This window comes from Notolepis coatsorum, assembly GCF_963971535.1.
Source record: "Notolepis coatsorum genome assembly, chromosome: 5".
In the NCBI taxonomy this organism is placed as follows: domain Eukaryota; kingdom Metazoa; phylum Chordata; class Actinopteri; order Aulopiformes; family Paralepididae; genus Notolepis; species Notolepis coatsorum.
The window spans coordinates 67378387-67395254 of NC_140169.1; positions in this window are offsets into that span (position 1 = coordinate 67378387).

Sequence of the window (16868 nt, forward strand, 5' to 3'; positions counted from 1 at the left end):
CATACTGCTTTCATCCTGGCTCGCTCAAGAATATCCCCACGGAAGCAACAATCTATCCCACGTCTAGAGCTCTGCGCAACCCTAGCAGGAGCGCAGCTCGCCACGTTAATCCAACGTGAACTCACCACCCCGGTGCAAAGAACAATCTTGTGGTCAGACTCCACGACAGTACTCACATGGATCCGGTCTGATTCGTGCAGATACAAGGTCTTCGTGGGAGTCAGAATCACCGAGATTCAAGAGTTAACAGAAGTAGCGAGCTGGAGGTATGTGGACACCAAACACAACCCAGCTGACGTCATCACCCGGGGAATGTCCCTGGATGACCTCACCCGTCACAACCTCTACAGTGACGGACCAGAGTTTCTCAAGCTCCCCGAAGAAGAGTGGCCTACACCCACCCCACGGGAGGCGAGTAAAGAGGAGGCCGAAAACAAGAAACCTATGTTCTGTGGATTGAACACACTCGTCTCCACAGACCCCGACATAGACGATTGCCTCACCCTACAGAGTGCGCAGCTAAAGACATTTCTGTGGCACCACCCAGAGGTTCAGCCCACGACTGACATTTCAGCAGCTGACTACGAAGAAGCAGAACTTCTTCTACTACAACGAGCCCAGAGAGACTCGTTCCCCGATGAGCTAGCCTGTCTACAGGGAGCAAAGCCCGTCCCATCAGACAGCAGACTGCTCCACCTAGCCCCCGAGAGCGACGCCCATAGTCTCATCAGAGTGGGTGGTCGTCTGCGGAGAGCCCCAGACTTACCGGATGACGTCAAGTACCCGATAGTCTTGAACAGCCGACACAAGGTCACAGAGCTGATCATAAAGAAATACGACGGGGATGTGCACCACGCAGGGGCAGAGAGAGTCTTCGCGGAGATCAGACGTCGTTATTGGATACTGCAAGGGAGAGAAGCAGTGCGGCGCTTCCAGCGAACCTGTCTAGACTGTCGTAAGTGGCGAGCCCAGCCCAGTATACCCCGGATGGCTGACCTACCTCCCTGTCGCCTCCGACTCGGCGACAAGCCTTTTCACTCCACCGGTATGGACTGTTTCGGCCCGCTGTATATAAAGAAAGGAAGAGGAACCGAGAAGCGGTGGGGTATTGTATTCAAATGCATGACCACCAGAGCGATACATATCGAACTCCTTCCAACCATGAGCACAGACTCATTCCTTATGGCCTTCCGAAGATTCACATCACGGAAAGGAAAACCGTCTACATTATTGTCTGATCACGGGACAAACTTCAAAGGCGGAGAAAGAGAGCTGAGAGAGAGCTTCCAAGCTATGGGCCCAGAACTTAAGACCCACCTCGCTCCATCCCAGATTGACTTCCAGTTTAATCGCCCGAACGCACCTCACTTCGGTGGAACTTGGGAACGAGAAGTACGTTCTATAAAGACAGCCCTGTACGCCGTGCTTGGGGCCCAGACCGTGGCGGAAGAAGTCTTAATGACTCACGGAGATCGAGGGAGTATTGAACTCAAAGCCCCTCGGTTATGTCTCAAGTGATGTAGCAGATGTCGACCCAGTCACCCCCAACACACTCTTGATGGAGCGGCTGGACCCCGCGCTACCCCAGACAATGTACAGGCCTGAAGAAGCGAACGGCCGAAGAATGTGGAGGTACAGTCAAGTATTGGCTGACAAGTTTTGGAACAGCTTCCTACTCCACTACCTACTGTCTCTACAGACCCGCCAGAAATGGGTGAAAGAGAGAGACAATTTGACAGAAGGAACAGTCGTCATGATTATCGATCAGTCACTACCCCGAGCTATGTGGCCGGCTGGCCGCGTAAGCAAAGTGATCACCGGTGCCGATGGAAAGGTCCGAGCAGCTGAAGTGCTCGTCCAAGGGCGGACCTACACCCGACCCGTGGCGAGGCTAATAGAACTGCCAAGGCTCCCTGATACTATCGATGACGACCATGACCCCATGACTTTGTGAACTGACTGACCCTCACAGCGGACATTGAGTAGTGGACAGTGCGGTTAATCTGTCTCTGCTTAGCTAATTAGGTGGGACTAATTAGGGGGCGGCTGTTACGAAGGATCAGATTAAACCGAAATATATATATTTATTTATGGATATATATTGAATAGTATTTGTATATCGTTTGATATCCCTTGTATATTCCTTGTACATATACACGGAATATCCCTTTAGCCTACTATAGCCCATAATAGTTCATTCTCTTATTGGACAAAAGGACCAGGCGCCAGGGGACCAGCCCCTGGCGTCAAGTTCAAAGGTACCGACGAGACATGTCCGTACTAGCCCCGGCTCCGCTCAGGGATACGGCTACCGAAATGAGAGTGGCACTATTTGTTCACCGTGCATATAAATATGGCGCAAGTAAATGTAGAAATCCCTTAGTCCTTTACCCTTCTTCCAACTGAGTAACAGAACGTGAAGCCTCACCCACGATACCACGTGCGGTGTAGTATGGCCTGTTTGGCCTTAGAATAGCATCGAGACCTCGTGCGAATTAATAACTGAATTGTCAGAGTTTGGCACTGTACCGTCGAGTGCGACGTATTTCTATTAAGTAATAATAGTCTATCGTGTATGGTGCATCGTGCGGTTAGAGTTCTAAAGTGACCAGCATCTCCAACGCTTCCTCGTGTTATCTAGAGTATTATCCAGGCTGGGCCGACCACATGGCGCTTTCATCCGAGGAGATCTAGGCGAGGACCGAGGGACATGTACACTGGATTACCTACCCGACGACTGCTGAGCCCTATGCGGCTGGAATATATTTGCTTTGGTACTGTGATTTGTGGAGCGGATAATCGCCGACGCCTGTGAGTGTTGGATTTACCCCCGAGAGGAGTCAAGTTGAGTCGGCGCTCAGAGAGACTGAGGTCGCCTAGCTTCTTCTTCACTGTGGAGCTACAGCCTACAAGAGAACCAAGGTGTATTCATCTGCGGATCAAGAGTCTACTGCACTGTCTTCTGTACTTGAAGTCTCCCTAGATATCGTTGACCAGACGGTCTACTACTGACGGCTCTCCTACCCCCCTTACCGGCTTACAACCGGGAGGACCCCCTTCTAGAATATCCCGCTATATCATTAAGTGTACCATAGATCTAATTCCCTAAGAGCCAGGTTGTATACTTGCTTCCTGCGTAACCAGAGATTGGACATTCAGTGTTGATTTGCCTACGAGTACTCATTTGCCTTACAAGTGCATTCAAATCATAAATGTAATAGTAAATATCATATGTACCTTTTGCTATATTAAATATTTGATTATTACCTTTGTCTGGAACCGATTTCATTGTGGAAAGTGTTCATCATATTTAGATATCGTGTACTGTATGGCCAGTAGTTAAAGTACATAAAGCGGTAGTGGTTTAATGATACCATACTTATCAATACAGTCAGGGAATTGTACCCCTCAGTTACAACACCTATCACACCTCTCACACCTATCACACCTCTCACACCTATCACTCCTCTCACACCTATCACACCTCTCACACCTATCTCACCTCTCACACCTATCACACCTATCACACCTCTCACACCTATCACACCTATCACACCTCTCACACCTATCACACCTCTCACACCTCTCACACCTATCACACCTATCACACCTCTCACACCTCTCACACCTCTCACACCTATCACACCTATCACACCAATCCCACCTATCACACCTCTCACACCTATCACACATCTCACACCTATCACACCTATCACACCTCTCACACCTATCACACCTCTCACACCTCTCACACCTATCATACCTATCACACCTCTCACACCTATCACACCTATCACACCTTTCACACCTATCACACCTTTCACACCTATCACACCTCTCACACCTATCACACCTCTCACACCTCTCACACCTATCACACCTATCACACCTCTCACACCTATCACACATCTCACACCGATCCCACCTATCACACCTATCACACCTATCACACCTCTCACACCTATCACACCTATCACACCTATCACACCTCTCACACCTATCACACCTCTCACACCTATCACTCCTCTCACACCTATCACACCTCTCACACCTATCACACCTCTCACACCTATCACACCTCTCACACCTATCACACCTCTCACACCTATCACACCTATCACACCTATCACACCTCTCACACCTATCACTCCTCTCACACCTATTACACCTCTCACACCTATCACACCTCTCACACCTATCACACCTCTCACACCTATCACACCTATCACACCAATCCCACCTATCACACCTCTCACACCTATCACACCTATCACACCTCTATACCCATTCTGCAATCTGTTAATAAAGTTGTACTTAAGTTATGCTTTTACATTATACTTACTTAATAAGTGAATAGTTCCAAGTGAATCAAAAACTATGAGTTTTATTTACTCAAAACATAATGCGGTTTACAGTCTGTATCTACTTAATTATCTTAAGTTGTACTTAAGTTATGCTTTTACATTATACTTACTTAATAAGTGAATAATTCCAAGTCAATAAAAAACTATGAGTTTTATTTACTCAAAACATAATGCAGTTTACAGTCTGTATCTACTTAATTATCTTAAGTTGTACTTAAGTTATGCTTTTACATTATACTTACTTAATAAGTGAATAGTTCCAAGTCAATCAAAAACTATGAGTTTTATTTACTCAAAACATAATGCGGTTTACAGTCTGTATCTACTTAATTATCTTAAGTTGTACTTAAGTTATGCTTTTACATTATACTTACTTAATAAGTGAATAGTTCCAAGTCAATCAAAAACTCTCCCACCTCCTCCGTCTCCACAGATGACAGCGTTCACAGACAGGAAACGGTTCAACTTCAAGAGCCTGCACTACGACTGAGAGGCAGCGGCCTGTGGTCTGATGTATCTCTCGGTCACACCACAAGTCACCCGTTATATTGTCCCTCAGTCACTCTCACTATGTGGCCTCCTCTTGCCTCTCATGTGTCATTCCTAACGCTATAGATTTCTAGAACTTATTCGTCTGTAATATCAGGGAGCAGTAACTTCTGGGCCCATATTTTACATGATCACACTTCTATGAACGGCAGTATTGATCTAAGATCAGTGGTCAGCTCACCATACTATACTGATCAGTGGTCAGGTCACCATACTATGACTTGTGATGATTCAATCTGGTCTCAGATCAGCTCTCCTATGGGGCGCATAGCATGTATCTGTATGTTTATTTGCAAATAATCTAGTAAAACTTTCATTGTAATTATTTATCTTCAAGCCTTCTTTCTTCCCTTGTATTGAACACTGTTTTTGGTGGGTATGGCATCCAATTTATTAATTATTATTACCTGTATGGCTACCACCCAAGAGTATAGAACACCTTTACAAACCGGGCAGTGTTCCAAAACGCTAACTGATTAATTCGAAGGAAATTCATCCCATTGTGAGATCATCGAGGGATAAGCAATTGTGAGCAGCTTGAGGACTTGGCCAATATGTACATTATGTGCTGGTGGAGTCTGAGCCTCAGCAGACCTGAAGTGATGAGTAATCGAATAGGAATTGGTCAACAAAATTGTTCATCTTTTTAAAATTATTGTCTTTTTTTTCTTCAAAATTAAAAGTGTATTCAAACAACTCCATGGTTTGCTATATTAGCAAATTAATGAAATAAAAGTAAATTTCCTGTGTTGGTCATTTTCACGTCAAGTTTTAATGTCTGTTTTTTAAAAGCAGGGATTTTGCCTAGCGAATAACAGAACAGGTACTCTATGACTTCATAACAGTTTAATATAGGGGCGACAATGGCTCGGGAGGTAGAGCAGTCGTCTGGTAATCTTGAGGTTCCCGGCGGTTCCATTCCCGCTCCTCCTGGGCAGCGTGTCGAAGTGTCCTTGAGCAAGACACTTAACCCCTAACTGCTTCCGATGAGCAGGTTGGGACCTTGCATGGTCACTTCCGCTGTCGGTGTGTGAGTGAATGGGTAAGATGTGAGTGTAACGGATAGGTACCGCGATAGTGTGTCCGGTCACGAAGCACTTCCAACGTTGAGAAGTGGCTGGCTCGGTAGCGGTAGCAGGAAGTAAAACTCACTCCCCTGAGGCATCCAGACTGAGCGCTTAGGGAGGAATTCCTTTCTTGGCACAGCGGTCTGTGTTGCTGCCCCCGGTGCGGACGCCCGGGGCTCGACTCCCACTCAAGGCATGGTCGAAGTAGTGGCAGGTTCAGTGTTGGACCGGCTACACGAGCAGTACCTGTGCAGAAGGGTGGAAATTATTGCACCAGCGCTCATTGATCATGAAGCTGATTCCACCGCCAATCGATTGTTGTATGTTGCTAGGTGCATTTATTTTGCTGTAACTTTTCAATTGGCTGCGTTGCCCACTGACTGGGTTTCTAGCGCCGCAGAAGAGAGAGAGGATGAACAGGAAGCACAAACAATGATTTACATAGTATATATTACATGTTATTGTGCATTTTAAACACAAACATACTTAAAATGAGTAATTATTATTTATGTAAAAAAAAAATATATATTATATTTTTAGTGGTCAAAATCTACTATTTTTTTTTGATCAAATATTTTTATTTTATTTTATTTTTTCCAACATGAAACAAAACATATCACAATACAACAACAATACATAAAAAGACTTCCCAAGACAGTAACTCAACACCACATGACAAGACAACAACTGTGATCATCCTAACATGGACACTCGCTCGTTCTCTCCCCCCCCCCTCCCCCCGCTCACCCCAGGACCTCAACATGAGTCACACTCATAATACATCACAATACATCACTCAGCAAAAAAAACAAGAATCAAAACAAACATTTCCAAACTTATATGCGTTCCCTCAACTTTGCCACTGTAGCCAACCAAATTACGATATCAGATTCCCTAACCCCTATAACACGTGCCGTGGATATCTCCAAATAGATCACGTCAAGGTAGGTGAGAAACCATACCTTTGGACAGAGTCTATCTGGATGAAACCAACGTGAGGCAATCAATTTTTTTGCGGCTGTGAGGCCGGCCAAAATGAGTTTTTTCACCTGTATAGAGGTCGGTAATTTAGAGAGATCATTCAGTAATAATACAGAAGGAGATACAGGTATGGTTAGGGAGAAAATGTCTGAGAGCTGATATGTAACATTTTCCCAGAAAATCACAACAAGAGGGCATTCCCAGTACATATGCATAAATGTACCTGTGGCGCCATTTGGACACAAGGTACATAGAGAGTCAGGTCTGAGACCCATTGAATTCAATCGTCTAGGGGTTAAAAAAGTCCTGTGAATAAAATTTAGATGAATCTGTTGGTGATCTGGGTTGTGTGAGGATAACCGAACATTTTCCCAGACTGCATCTCAATCAAAATCTACATCCAACTCCGGAACATCCTTTCTCCAAATCGTATCCAGGGGGAGCTCTTTATACGAGGTCATGAGTAAATGGCGATAAAAGTCAGAGACAAAGCCTCTCGATGTCTCCTTGTCATAAAATAACTTGTGAAAGCGGTGATGCACTAGTGGAGCATCCCATGGCACGCCATGAGCCTTCAGAGCTGCTCTTATTTGTAAATAAAAGAAAAAGGAGGTTCCGGGGAGATCATATCCGTTGGATATATCCTGGAAAGATCGGAGGCCAGAGTTATCAAAGATATCCCCCAATGTGTGGATACCTTTCTTTTCCCATCTAGGGTACCTAATAGGTTGTTGTTCAATAAGGAGAAGATTGTGAGGTTTCTGTCCTTGCCTTCTCACTCGTTCTGTTCCTTTAACCACCCTCGCTTTGTTTTCATTCATTTTTTCTGTCAAGTATTTCAATTCCCTCGTTCACACGTTTCTCTCCGCTGACGTCATCTGAGACGTCGCTGATTGGTTCTCTCACTTCCCCACGCTTTTCAATCACATTCCCCAGCTGTCACTGCTTTTCAATCAATCGATCCCTCATTATTTATACCCCTTTTTCCCCACCCTAAGTTGTTGGTTCGTCTTGATTTGTCGCTGGATGTTTTTCCCCGTTGCTTCTGTTTCACTGTGCTATTCTCCAGGAATTCCTAGAAGCCTTCGCTTGGATACCTGCCCCGTGGCGCGCGCTCGCCTCCACTGTTGTTCCTGTTCCTTTACGCAGCTCGTCTGGGTGAGTTTTTCTAGATTGACTGTCTTGACCTATTTCCGATTTTCGTGTGTAACCTTTACACTGAAGTCTACCACCTTTTTGTCAGACAGTCACTCACCCAGCCATTATCGTTTTTGCTCTTTCCTTTATGGAATAATATTTTTGGGATCTTCCACCTCCCACTGTGTATTTACACGAAGATATTATTTCACATTTGGACTGTGTTTGGATTTTTGCTCACTGTGTATTTACACGAAGATATTGTTTCACATTTGGACTGTGTTTGGATTTTTGCTCACTGTGTGTTTACACGAAGATAGTATTTCACATTTGGACGGTGTTTGGATTTTTGCTCACTGTGTGTTTACATGAAGATATTCACTTGGGCTGTTTTTGGAATATTGCACATCACTGTGTTGTTTAACACGAAGAATATAACACCCTGTCCTCCAGCTCGTTTCAAGTCTGCTCTGTCACTGACCCGTTCCCTCTCTCCCTCTCTCGGTCTTGCACAACATCTGAGAGGTCCGCCGTGAGAGTCTGCAGAGCGGTACAGAGGTCTGCTCCTGCTTCCCAAGACTACCCTTCCGGGAGAAGCTGCAGAGCAGCAGAACTTTGCCCCTTGTTCATTGTACCTGTTCTTGTTGACCTGCTTTCCCTGTTTCACTTATTCTTATTATCAAATAAACAAGCCCTCGTATTTGGCAACTCTGAATCCTACTCTCTTGTGTCGTTAGCGTTTGGGGTCGGTGTCAAACCATAACATTACGAACCAACCATGACGACCCCAGCCGACACAGAGGGGGTCAGAACCGCACTTGCATTTCAAGTCGAGTTGACCAGGGATCACGGTCTCCAACTAGAGCGGGCTGCGGCTGCGGTGCAGGACCTCAGGGACCAGGTCCTGCCTATGCAGGGTTCAATGGCCGCTATGGCGGGACAACAGTCCGAGATTCTCGCCCAGCTTAACTCGCTGGGCGACGCCGTTAATTCTTTTCATCTCTCACACCCTTCAGGAACATTCCCCGCAGCCCCAGCAGATCTCGCACCTCGGGAACCCCTTCTCTCCGTCCCACGGCTGTTCGACGGTAATCCCGAGGAGTGTGCCACATTCATCATGCAATGTGAGTTGGTTTTCCGTCATCAACCAAGCCGTTTTTCTGCTCATGGGTCCCGAGTGGCTTATATAACCAACCTACTTTCAGGCCATGCTGCCCAGTGGGTCACTTCCTCCTGGGCAATGGAAGCAGAATTTTTGTTCTCCTACCCAGACTTCGTGGCGGAGCTCCGCAGAGTGTTCCACCATCCAGCCCGAGGTCTGGACCCTGGAGCCCGGTTGGGGACCTTCCGACAAGGGAGCAGCAGGGTGACGGACTATGTCATGGAGTTTCGACTGGCGGCGGTGGAGAGTGGATGGAACGAACCTGCTCTTCGCCTAACCTTCATTAGGGGGCTCAGTGACGCAGTCCGGGACCAGCCCGCTACCAGGGAGGTGCCCGACTCCCTCGAGGAGCTGTTTAGCCTTGTCATCCGTATTGACGGACGCCTCCTGGAGAGAAGGCGCGAGAGGACCCGACTGTCACCTCCTGAAGCACCCCGGACTCCTGGACGCCCCGTCCCCAACACTACTGAAGGTAACAGGCTTCCCCGTCCGGTGCGCGAGGAGGAACCCATGCCACTGGGACGCTCTCGTCTGAGCCAGGTGGTGCGTCAGGCAAGGCTCAGGTCCGAGCTCTGCCTCTACTGCGGAGGCACGGGACACTTTCTCGCCGACTGCCCTATCCGGCCAAAAGATCGGGCTCACCAAGACCCCGGGAGATCCTGGTGAGCCGTTTTTCCCATTCCCAGCGCCGCGCACCGCCTGACCATCTGTTGAGCGTCACCCTGGCCTGGGGGAACCAACGTGCCACGGTGGAGGCCCTCATCGACTCTGGGGCAGACGAGAACTTCCTCGACTTCGAGTTTGCCACCCAAGCCAACATACCTCTTGAGGCCCTTGTGAGGCCCTTGGAGATCTTTTCGTTGGACCAACACCGCCTGGCCGACATCTCTCAACGGACCGGCCCAGTCTTGCTGACCATTGCTGGGAACCACGTAGAGAGGATCCAGTTCCTCATTACCCAATCCCCCCTTGTCCCGGTGGTCCTGGGTAGGCCCTGGCTCGCGCTGCACGAGCCCCACATCGCCTGGGCCTCCGGTACCATCAGGGGCTGGAGCTCCTCCTGTCACGCCCGCTGTCTACAGGCGGCGTCTTGTCCCCCGCCCCGGAGACCGGCTGGTGAGTTGCCCCCGGATCCCTCGTCCATTCCTCCCGAGTACCACGACCTCATGGAGGTATTCAGTAAGACCAGGGCTCAGTCCCTTCCACCTCACCGCCCCTATGACTGCGCCATCGACCTCCGCCAAGGGGCTCCCCTTCCCGGCAGCCGCCTCTACAGTCTGACTGTCCCGGAGAAGAAGGCGATGGATCTCTACATCTCTGAGTCATTGGAAGCAGGACTCATTCGGCCTTCCTCCTCCCCGGTGGCGGCCGGGTTCTTCTTTGTTGGTAAGAAGGATGGGGACCTGCGACCCTGCATCGACTATCGTCAGCTCAACGAGATCACCATCAAGAACAAATACCCCCTACCTCTCATGAGCTCCACCTTCGAGCCACTGACCCAGGCCTCGTTCTTCACCAAGCTGGATCTCCGAAGTGCCTATCATCTTGTCCGTATCCGTGAGGGCGATGAATGGAAGACCGCCTTCAAGACCCCCAGGGGCCACTATGAGTACCTTGTGATGCCGTTCGGCCTCACCAACGCCCCGGCGGTATTCCAGGCACTCATGAACGATGTCCTCCGTGACATGCTGGAGGTGTTCGTGGTGGTGTACCTGGACGACATTCTTATCTTTTCCAGGACCCTCGAGGAACACATCCTGCATGTCCGCCGGGTGCTGGAGCGCCTCCTCCACAATCGGCTCTTCGTCAAGGCGGAGAAGTGCCGTTTCCACTCCAACTCCGTCGACTACCTGGGCTTCATCGTGGAGAAGGGCTTGACCCGAGCGGATCCTCGCAAGATCCAGGCTGTGGAGGATTGGCCGGAACCCACCACTCGGAAGGAGCTACAGAGTTTCCTCGGGTTCGCAAACTTCTACCGAAGGTTCATCCGGAACTACAGCCAAGTGGCGGAGCCTCTTACCAAGCTGACCTCCCCCGCTCTGCCGTTCGACTGGTCCCCAGCGGCACGCGCTGCGTTCCGCTCCCTCAAGAGAAGGTTCACTTCCGCTCCTATCCTGCTCCACCCTGACCCCAAGAGACAGTTCATCGTGGAGGTGGACGCCTCGGATTCTGGCCTGGGCGCTGTCCTATCTCAGCGTTCTCCTTCCGACCAGAAGGTACATCCTTGCGCCTTCTACTCGCGTCGCTTCCTCCCCGCCGAGAGGAACTACGACACCGGCAATCGGGAGCTACTGGCGGTCGTGGCTGCTCTGGAGGAGTGGCGTCATTGGCTAGAGGGTGCCGAGGAGCCTTTTACCATCTGGACGGACCACAAGAACCTAACGTTCATCCGCGCTTCCAGGCGCCTCAACGGTCGGCAGGCGAGATGGGCCAGTTTCCTCAGTCGGTTCGACTTCTCGCTGACCTTCCGCCCCGGTTCCCGCAACACGAAGGCCGACTCCCTGTCCCGGATGCACTCCAAGGGGGCTCCACCCTCTGAGGACCCATCTCCCATCATCCCGGAGGCCCGAGTGGTTGGAGCCATCACCTTGGGCATCGAGGGTGTGGTGAGGCGTGCCCTACGCTTCCAACGTGCTCCAAGCAACGTCCCTAGGAGCCGTCTCTTCGTCCCTGACTCTGTCCGGTCCCAGGTACTGCTGTGGGGCCATACCAGCCGGTTCGCCTGCCACCCAGGCGTCCATCGCACGTTCTCCTTCCTGGCTCGTCGTTTCTGGTGGCCCACCATGCGGAACGACGTCAAGGAGTTCGTTTTGGCCTGCGCGGTCTGTGCCCGCAGCAAGGCCTCTCACCAGGCACCCTCCGGGCTCTTGCAGGCACTTCCCGTTCCAAGCCGTCCGTGGTCACATGTGGCGCTCGACTTCGTCACTGGTCTACCCTCCTCCCAGGGGAACACCTGCCTTCTGACCGTGGTGGATCGATTCAGCAAGGGGGTCCACCTCGTGGCCCTCTCCAAGCTTCCCTCAGCAGCCGAGACGGCGGACCTCCTGACGCACCACGTGTTCCGCCTTCACGGCTTTCCCCAGGACATCGTCTCTGACCGGGGGCCCCAGTTCACCTCCCAGGTATGGCGGGCTTTCTGCAAGGGATTGGGGGCAACGGTCAGTCTCTCCTCTGGCTACCATCCCCAGACAAACGGGCAGACGGAGAGGATGAACCAGAGCGTGGAGTCTGCTCTTCGGTGTGTGGCAGCCGAGAGGCCGGCATCCTGGAGTCGTTTCCTTCCCTGGGTTGAATACTCGATCAACTCAATGGTCAGTTCCGCCACCGGCCTCTCCCCTTTTGAGGCCTCCCTGGGCTACCAGCCCCCTCTTTTTCCCGCACTGGAGACGGAAGTGGCAGTTCCCTCCGTGCAGGTCCACCTCGACCGCTGCCGTCGCGTTTGGGAGATCACCAGGACCGCGCTGCTCCGGACATCTGAGCGCGCCTGTCGTGGTGCCGACCGGCGCCGGGTTCCCGCGCCGACTTACCGCCCTGGGCAGAGGGTGTGGCTCTCCGCTAAGGACCTCCCGCTACGGTCCTCGGCCAAGAAGCTCAACCCTCGCTTCGTCGGTCCTTTCGAGGTCCTGAAGGTACTCAGTCCGGCGGCCCTGCGCCTGAAGCTTCCTGCATCCATGCACATCCACCCCGTGTTCCATGTCTCCCGGGTTAAGCCCGTCTCCCTCAGTCCCCTTATGCCTCCAGCTCCTGATCCACCGCCTCCTGTGCTAGTGGATGGTCACCCCCAGTGGCAGGTCCGCCGGTTGATGGGCGTTCGTCGGCGGGGCCGGGGATTCCAATACCTGGTGGACTGGGAGGGTTACGGCCCGGAGGAGCGTAGCTGGGTCTCCCGGCAGCTCATCGTGGATCCCGGCTTGATCACCGACTTCCATCGGGCCCATCCTGACGAGCCGGGTCGGCCTGGTCGCCGGGCGGCTCCCGTGGAGGGGGGGGTACTGTGAGGTTTCTGTCCTTGCCTTCTCACTCGTTCTGTTCCTTTAACCACCCTCGCTTTGTTTTCATTCATTTTTTCTGTCAAGTATTTCAATTCCCTCGTTCACACGTTTCTCTCCGCTGACGTCATCTGAGACGTCGCTGATTGGTTCTCTCACTTCCCCACGCTTTTCAATCACATTCCCCAGCTGTCACTGCTTTTCAATCAATCGATCCCTCATTATTTATACCCCTTTTTCCCCACCCTAAGTTGTTGGTTCGTCTTGATTTGTCGCTGGATGTTTTTCCCCGTTGCTTCTGTTTCACTGTGCTATTCTCCAGGAATTCCTAGAAGCCTTCGCTTGGATACCTGCCCCGTGGCGCGCGCTCGCCTCCACTGTTGTTCCTGTTCCTTTACGCAGCTCGTCTGGGTGAGTTTTTCTAGATTGACTGTCTTGACCTATTTCCGATTTTCGTGTGTAACCTTTACACTGAAGTCTACCACCTTTTTGTCAGACAGTCACTCACCCAGCCATTATCGTTTTTGCTCTTTCCTTTATGGAATAATATTTTTGGGATCTTCCACCTCCCACTGTGTATTTACACGAAGATATTATTTCACATTTGGACTGTGTTTGGATTTTTGCTCACTGTGTATTTACACGAAGATATTGTTTCACATTTGGACTGTGTTTGGATTTTTGCTCACTGTGTGTTTACACGAAGATAGTATTTCACATTTGGACGGTGTTTGGATTTTTGCTCACTGTGTGTTTACATGAAGATATTCACTTGGGCTGTTTTTGGAATATTGCACATCACTGTGTTGTTTAACACGAAGAATATAACACCCTGTCCTCCAGCTCGTTTCAAGTCTGCTCTGTCACTGACCCGTTCCCTCTCTCCCTCTCTCGGTCTTGCACAACATCTGAGAGGTCCGCCGTGAGAGTCTGCAGAGCGGTACAGAGGTCTGCTCCTGCTTCCCAAGACTACCCTTCCGGGAGAAGCTGCAGAGCAGCAGAACTTTGCCCCTTGTTCATTGTACCTGTTCTTGTTGACCTGCTTTCCCTGTTTCACTTATTCTTATTATCAAATAAACAAGCCCTCGTATTTGGCAACTCTGAATCCTACTCTCTTGTGTCGTTAGCGTTTGGGGTCGGTGTCAAACCATAACAAAGATTGTTATTAAATAGAGGGGAATGCGTGTGCCATTGATGGCGGTTTGTACCCACTTTCTGAGTGTCACGCCAAGTTTGGATCACATGTGTGATTAAAGGGCCAAATCTTAATTTACATTGTTTAATTGATATGTTGGTATACACAATATCCTGAAGTCTATATGGGGACACCAACTTCTCCTCCAATGGTCGCCAAGATACAGCTGCTTGAGCATCAAACCAAGTGATCAAAGGTCTCAAAGAGAAAGCCTGAAAATAATATTTAAAGTCTGGAAATGCTAAGCCCCCATCGAGTTTACTCCTTTGGGCAGTTGATCTCTTCAAGCGCGGGCGTTTATTGTTCCAAACGAATTTATTCGAGGCAGAGTGCAATTTCTGCCAGTAACCAACAGGAGGAGGTAACGGGAGCATGGAGCTGATAAAGTTAATTCTGGGTAAAATATTCATTTTAATTATTGACGCACGGGCCTGTAATGAATTTTTTAATTTGGACCATCTGTTAAAGTCATTCGTAATCCTGTCACCCAAGCTGGAGTAATTATACCTTACCGTCTGGCCAATAGTGGGGAATATTTCAATCCCGAGACATTTAAAGTGCTCCACCATAAGCATGTTTACCGGTAAGATGGTAGCCTTTGCAGGCTCATTAAGTGGAAGAAAAGCAGATTTTGGCCAGTTGATCTTAAAGCCGGACAGGCTGCCGAATTCATCTATCACGCCAAGCAGATGAGGTAGAGAGATGGAGGGATTTTGCATAAACAGGAGTACATCATCTGCGTATAAGCTAATATGATGATGTCTGCCCTGAATTGAAATAGGAGACATAATTTGGGATTGTCTTATGTATTGAGCTAGGGGTTCGAGGGATAAAGCGAAGAGTCCGGGACTAAGAGGACAACCCTGTCTAGAAGAACGCGAGACAGAGAAGAGTGGCGAACATAACTTTCCCGTTAAGATCATGGCCGAAGGCTCAGTGTATAGAACTTTGATCATATGAATGAAACCCTCACCCAACCCCATCCTTCTGAGAACTGCCCATAAGTAAGACCACTCCAATCTGTCAAATGCCTTCATTGCGTCCAAGGATATGACCGCTGTAGGGGCTGCAATATCCTTGCTGGCATTAATCACGTGCAGTAACCGTCTGATGTTGTCAGTAACCAGGCGGCCTCTTATGAAGCCGGTCTGATCAGGGTGAACTAGAGATCTCATGTGCTTTTGAAGTCTGGTGGCTAGAACCTTGGCATATAGCTTAAGATCGGCTCCGAGGAGACTTAGGGGCCTGTAGCTGCCACATTCGGTGGGGTCCTTATCCTTCTTGAGTAAAACAGATATAAGCGCCATATTGACATCTCTAGAAAAATTGCCCTCTTTGATTGAGTGTAAGATCATTGAGAGTAATAAGGGGCCAAGTACATCCCAGAATGCAAGATAGAGTTCCGGTGGAATGCCGTCCCATCCGGGAGCCTTGCCCCGTTGCATATCCGCAATCGCCTCTCTAAGTTCAACCAGCGTGATAGGTGCAGCTAACAACCTAGCACTATCTTCTGAGATCTGTGGTAGATCTTGATTTGATCAAGAAAATCCTCCAGCTTGGTATGATCAAAGACCACCTCTGACTTGTACAGATTGGAATAAAAACAGCGAAATGTATCATTCATCTTTTTTGGGTTGGTGGTTACCTCCCCCTGTTGGTTCTTAATGGAAGGGATATCCGCAAATTGCTCACTGGCACGTATCTTCATAGCTAATAGGTGACTAGGCCTGGAGGCGTGAAAGTAGTAGTGCTGTCTTGTTCTGTGCATCTGAAATTCAGATTGTTGTCTTAAAATGGAGTTAATCTCTTTTTTCACTACCTTAATTTGAAGCTCCAGTCGATTAGAGTAGTTGTGCTGCAAGGAAGAGATCAACATGGCTTGAAGCTTTTCCAGTTCCTCTAGCTTGGAGAGACGTCCCTTGCGGAGATTAGATGCAAAGAGAGTAGTGTTACTTCTGATAAATCCCTTAACCGAATTCCATAGGATTCTGGGGTCCTGTACAGAGCCAACATTAAACTGTAGGAATTCAGTGAGCTTCTCTTTAAATTGCAAGTTAAACTCTCCGTTTTTCAGAAGTGTTGAGTTAAAATGCCATCTAGGGGCACGGGATGTTATTTTACTGAGTGAACCTTTGAGGAGGATACCTTTGTGGTCTGAGAGTGCTACGGGCACTAAGTCAACATCAAAGCTATCAAAGAGATGTGGGGAAGAAAAAACATAATCAATTCTGGAAGAGGTCTTATGTCTCGACGAGAAGAAGGAGTAATCCCTCGCAGATGGGTTGAGTGAACGCCACATATCAATTACCCCTGTGTCCTTAGACCAGGCCTGTAGGGCTGTGGTAGCTTGCTTCTGATCAGGGTTTTCCGTGTGATTGGATCTATCGATCAATGGATCCCAAACTGCATTAAAATCAGCTCCTA